Source organism: Silene latifolia, chromosome 11 (genome assembly GCF_048544455.1).
Source record: "Silene latifolia isolate original U9 population chromosome 11, ASM4854445v1, whole genome shotgun sequence".
NCBI lineage: Eukaryota > Viridiplantae > Streptophyta > Magnoliopsida > Caryophyllales > Caryophyllaceae > Silene > Silene latifolia.
In genome coordinates, this window is record NC_133536.1 from 12,900,122 (window position 1) to 12,906,609 (window position 6,488).

Consider the following 6,488-nt stretch of genomic DNA (forward strand, 5'->3'; position numbering starts at 1 on the left):
GGGGCCTCTCTCGAAGAGTTCGCAAAGGGCCCCCAAAACTACCGGGACGGCCCTACTTTCTCCAATAATCCTCGAGTACGACATAATGACATATGGGGTTTCAACATTTCTTATATGAAGAGCCCGACATATGGGGTTTCAGCATTTCTTATATGAAACCGTTTTACATAAGCATTATTATATTGTTGATTACTGGGTTTAGCATTAGCGTTAAATAAGTTGGAATTGTCTTAAAGCACTTGCAAATACAACACATTACGTAACTGATTTGTCTTGTAAATTAATGATACTGATGTTCAAGAATAATAGTCCTCTATATATAGAGTTAAGACTAGTATGGATCTATAAACCATCAACCCGGCCATCATAAATTTGTCGAAAAGAATATGCACTTTGGCTGTCCTTTGGTTAAGATTCATAGAATCATGTATGCATGCATACTTGGACTCTCCTAAACATTGAGAATATTCACACCCAACAAAATAGAAAAGTGATTAATAATACTTCGTACAACGGTTTTATTTAAACTTTGAATATACTGGATTTAAGACGGTAATCTACATTATTTGATGCAGAAAATTCGTAGAAAATAGAAAAGTGATTAATAATAATATAAAACTCGATGATATTGATCATAATATATACATCATATTGATCAAATAAATGTGAATGTATCGAAATGTGAGAACGACGCCTAAAGAAAAATCGATGAAATAGTCGTATGTTGTTGGTGAACTGATGCATCTTATGTGCCGGCCAGTCTTCCTTTGGTCCAACTGCTTGCGGCTCATTTTGACACCAAAATGAGAGCAATGGGTCGCATTAAGGATAAAGACATACAGTATATATGACATGTCAATCGATATCATACTCTAATTTGTCAACTTTTTGCACGTATTTTATTGACCGGCCACTATTCCGCCTACCCCTTTGCTTACTCACCATCATCCCATGCCATGCATGTGAGTATGTGACGACTAATACTTGACATAATACATGTGATTTGTGATCCTACGCCAAATATTTGGAGTGACGAGAGAACCTGCAGTTGTTATCTTCGGTGTATATTGGGTAAAATTTTCTGGTATACGTGATAACCCGCAAACCACATAAACCAGGTAAGACATCCGAGGCTGACATCCTCAAAGTGTAGAAGGCATGGGCTCAAGCTATAATAATACTCCACAAAATTGCTCTTAAAAAGGCTTAAATCGGATCTCCTGAAAATTTCACCCAAATTTTAATAACTAAACTCCACGAATAGACAATAATTGGTAGTAGAAAGTATTAAATATCCAATGAATTATGCAAATGATATTCGCAATCATAACAATGATTGCGGTAAATAGCTTAGATGAAAGGGTTAATAAGGACGCTCATCCCACTAAATAATGCATTTTTTGAAATTTTTTGCTAGAATCCATTTATAACTTATTAATTTGAGTTTTTGATTCCACAATAATCAATATGTAGTTTTTATTATATAATTGAAATAAGAGGATCGAAATGTTTTTACATTTGTACTATGATATGTGAATATTCATTATCAACCGATAAAACAAATACCTTTTCCTATTTATCCGTGTTAACGAAGTTAGTAGATTACTAGTGTAGATCACGCGCAAATGCGCGGTAAATATAAACCTTTCTATTTTTACGGTATCACTTATAGATTTTAGATTTATATCTCATGAATTTTTTATAAAAAATATAATATTAAAATTAATCAAGAGAATTGATTAATTCTATGAAGTGTGTTTTTTTATGAAAATATTTTAACTAACTCAAATTATTTTAATAATTTTTTTTTCGTCACGAAGTTAATAATACTCCGTAGGAGATACACTTTATATGTAGGAAATACATTTTATATGTATAGATTATAGTTTTATACCATTTTTTTTGTTAAAATATTATATTTTTAAGTTTAATGATAAAAAGATTATTTTAAATGGAAAATGAGTCTGATAAATGAAAATCTAATTTGTTTCCATATATAAGCTTGGACACTTTAGAGAAAAAACTTTAGAAAAGTTTTATTCTCTTAGTATATAGGAGGATTGATAATTTAAGTGCATGAAATCTAAAACATAGTACTCCATCTTTTTTTTTTTTTTTTTTTTTGACTAGGTAAGAAAACTAGGTTGATCCTCTAGGGTAGGACCAACCTATCTCATCTTTTCGAATGAGGGAGGTAAGTTGAAGCCACCGGCTATCAAACCAACTCGAAAGAGTTGGACATGAATGTCCAACAGAAGCCATGAAGTCAGCAACCTTGTTGGCTTCACGAAAGCAATGTTTAATTATCACTTCATCGAAAAATGAAGGTCTAATTTCACATCCTTGATAATACTAGAAATTTCCCACGGAATTTGCCAAGTACCTCGAATCGAGTTAATACATAGTACTCCCTCCTATTCCACATAATTGTCCCATTTAGAGGATGGCACAAGAATTAAGGAGGGTAGTATAATAATGAAAAGTAATGCTTGGGTTTGGATGAAGGGTATTATGATTATGATGAGTAATGAATTAATTAAGAGGGTAATTACTCCCTCCTTTTTTACACACCAAAATTTGTTTCCCTCCAAATTCATAAACACAGTGCTGATACAATGACGGTTTTGCGTACATACAGTCAGTTTTGCGTAGAAATTAAATTACATGAACTTAAATTATTACACATTCTAAATTGTAATTAAATTACATAATTAAATTACATTAACTTAAAACAAAATTACATTAAACTCTAAATTAACATTAAATTACACAAAAACTTCAGATTAAATTACAAGCACAGTGAAGATCAAAACAGAAGGATGGACTTCAGATTAACTTTCGATTTTCGTCATCTGATCTTGATTAGCCCATATCAGACTATCAGTTGTTCCATAAACCAAGATAACCCAAATTGTCAGTCCAAGTGTTAAAATATCCAACTCACCAATATTGCAATTTGACACCAAAAATCAAATTTGGAGCCAAAAATACAAAGAGGTTTCAGTACAGCGCCAAAACCAAATTGCCAAAAATACAAAGAGGTTTTATTATGGCGCCAAAACCAAATTCTCAAAAGAGTGCAAAGTTCTTTGTTCTATAAATAGAAGGTGTATTTATTAGGGTTCATTCATTTACTTCAGTCCAAAAAACCACTTTGAAACAAACATCTTTCAAACAAAAAAATCAAAAAAAGTAATCAATGAAGAATCTCACAAACTTAGAAAGATCAAAAATTAATGAAACATTATTGGAAAACAGCACTAATGGAAAACCAAGGTACGACATTATCAATATAGTTGCAGCAAGGTTTTCAGTGGACAGGAAAACCATACAAAGGTTATGGAAATCAGCAGAGTTACAAAGAAATGCATCCATACCCGTCAATGTGAGCAGCAAGAAGAAAGGAAGCAAGAAAGTAGGGAGGGTGGTGTTAGATGAAGAAAAGCTGAAGTCAATTGATCTTCTAAAAAGGACAACACAACATTCACTTGCTGAAAATTTAGGGGTGAGTCAGTCAACAGTTTCAAGATGGGTTATGTCAAAGAAGATCAGGTCACACACAAATGCACTCAAACCAGGTTTGACTGATAAAAACAAATTTGCTAGATTAATTTTGTTCCGAGTGTAATTCCGGAGCAGAATTTGTTACCACGTAAGCTTGTAGAATGATGACTTTGCTTGACTCTTCCTTTCGGCCTCTCCTGAAACAATGAATAAACTGAGGGCTCGGCTTGGTACCGAGCGAACTCACTCCGACGCTCAAGTCAGTAAACTTAAAGAGATTAAGTTGTGTGTTACTTGGCAAAGTATATTGTAGAGAGATAATGGAGTTTATACCAGATTTATGGTGAGTATTAGGGTGAATTGTGGATTATTTCGATTATTTTTGGATCCTTTTCTCAATGAGAGAAGTGGAGTATTTATAGACTTTCACCTTTTGTCACGTAGTGGCCAAGTGGCAGGGCAGGTGGAAAGACTGTTCTACCCTCGGCCGAGGGACCCATGGCAGGCCGGCTGGCCGAGTTGACTCCATGCCGGGGGGTCTTGGATGTGAGTACGCGGATATGTCTCCCGGCTGGCTAGTTGCCTAGCCGAGACCCAAGTGACAGGCCGACGGGCTGCGTCAGTTAGGCTGTCTAATACGTTGACTTGTTGTGGATGTCTTTGACCTTGCTCAATATGTTGACTCGGTCAGCGGATGCAGAATATGCCCCATCAATTTTCCCCCAGCGTAGTCTATGCCGTGGTATGGACCTTCGATGAGTGTTGAGCGTATTATGCGCAAGTAAAAATTTCTTCCCCGGCTTCTTCTTCCTCGGCTTGGTTCTGTTCAGGCCGTACCATATCCCCCCTCCACATGGTTGTGTAATGGACATCAAATGTGGAAAAGAAAATGGCGCTGGCTGAGACCGAGGTTGAGAGTGTCGTGTGCTTTTGATTACCCCCGGTCGGTGCTGCCAAGCTTGGTTGAACAGCGGGCCGTTTGGCAAGTAGATACCAAGGATCGTGTTTGAAGAAGATACGTCGATTGGCATTCTGTCAAGGAGCGTGTTGAAGAAGATTTGTAACTGTATGTCAATTGACATTCCATGGCTGCATGCTTGACACGTGGCTCGGTGTTGATTGGTTGACGCTTCATGGGCTTTGCCCTGATTGGTCCGTTTCATGGGCTTTGCCCTATAAATAGAGCAGTTAGCCCCTGATTTTGGCCACCAAAAATTCATTTTCTCAAAAAATTTTCTTCTCTCTAGCTTTCTTCGAAGAAACTTCTCTCTAGTCTTCAAAGCGTTACTCGGCGTAACACTTTTTCCAAGGTAAACAAACAAATTTTTCAACTTTTATTTGTTAAGTATTTGTTGTCATGTCTTCTCGCGATCTTTGGACCCGATTGCGCGCGGGGGTGAACCGTCGCATCCTGATGAGCAGGAGCCACTTGCCGTCACCCCGATAAGGTTCGGGGGCCCCAGGTCTCCTTCTCCTGAAATCGATGAGAGATATATGGAGGGTATTTATGATGACGATGATGATGATGAGGCGACCCTTTCTGCCGTAGGGAGGCCGCTTGTTTCGGGTCACGGTGATGCCTGCTCGATCAGTCCTGATCGTGCCTGGACGAATAAGTTCGCTAGCTGCTCCGGCACTGAACTTTTTGAACACCATTTCTCCTTCGGCAGGGGGTATAGAATTATTATCCCTGAGGAGGGTCAGGCCGTCTGTTGCCCTCCCGTGGGTTGTATCGGCGTATACATCAGACACCTGGAGTATGGGCTTCGGTTTCCTCTGAATGAATACGTTGCTGCCATTATTAAAGCCATGAATGTCGCCGTGGCCCAACTGCATCCATTGGCCATCAGGACGATTGTTGGTTTTGTATGGTTGTGTCTTTTCAAAGGGGAGGCCCCAACGGTGAACCTCTTTCGCCGGCTTCACCATCTTCGACAGAATGTCGTAGGTGGCACGGGGTGGTATAGCATACAGACTGAGCCGGGTTATATCACTGTCTCTAAGCTGACTTCTTACAAGGACTGGAAGGGGCGGTGGGTATACGTTGAGGTTCCGGAGGACTATCCGCTGCCCCGGTCCTTTCAGAGCCGTGTCAATTTGCGGTGTGAGAACCAAGGGGAGCATGACAAATATGTCTCCCGGAGTAAGCTTAAGATGGACGCCAGCAGGGTCTATCTTAATGAGGACGAAAAACGGGCAATGAAGCTGTTTGAGGCTGAGAAGGATGGGACGCCGAAGGGATGGATGCCCCGACGCGGATCGTTCTTCGGGATGAGTTTGCGCTCTGCCACGTCGGCCTCATACCGGCCTCGAACAGGGGTGAGTGGGGTCGGTGTGAGGCCCATCTTTGCTTTTTATGTTTACGTATTTTGAATCTTTGTTTATTTCCTTTGTTTAACTCCCGCTTTGTTTCTTTTGCGGGGCCGATTTGGCCCTAAGACTGCTCTCTCTCTCCGAGGGTTGGGACTTGACGAGAACGGGAGAGTTGTTGAGCTGCATCCTAAGGCCCAGACACGTGATCGCCGACCGGCTCCTAACGAACTCATGGACCAGCAGTTGAAGGCACTGGATGTGACGGCGGCTCAGGCGAAGGTTGCCAGTAACGTGCCGCGCCGCAAACCAAAAACAACGTCTATGGCGGCGACGGCGTCAACTCCGGCTCAGTCTTCAATCCCTGTGGTCCGAAAGCAGCATGTGGTCATCGATGTTGAAGAAGAGGTCACTGTTGCGAAGGCTCCTCCTTCTTTGAATAAGAGAAAAGAGACCGAGTCTGCCGCCGCTGCTGTTACCGAGGCCGGTAAAGAAAAGGGTCCTCCAACCAAGAAGGCCAAGGCTGGTACGGATCTAACCTATGGCTCAGATTTAGCTGGTTCATTAGGCATTCCTGATGACAGACTTTATGACATGTCAATGAATGTTGACATGGATGCTCTGTCTGAATTTTTTGTAGATCAACCGCTGCCGGCTGTCCCTCTCACTAAACG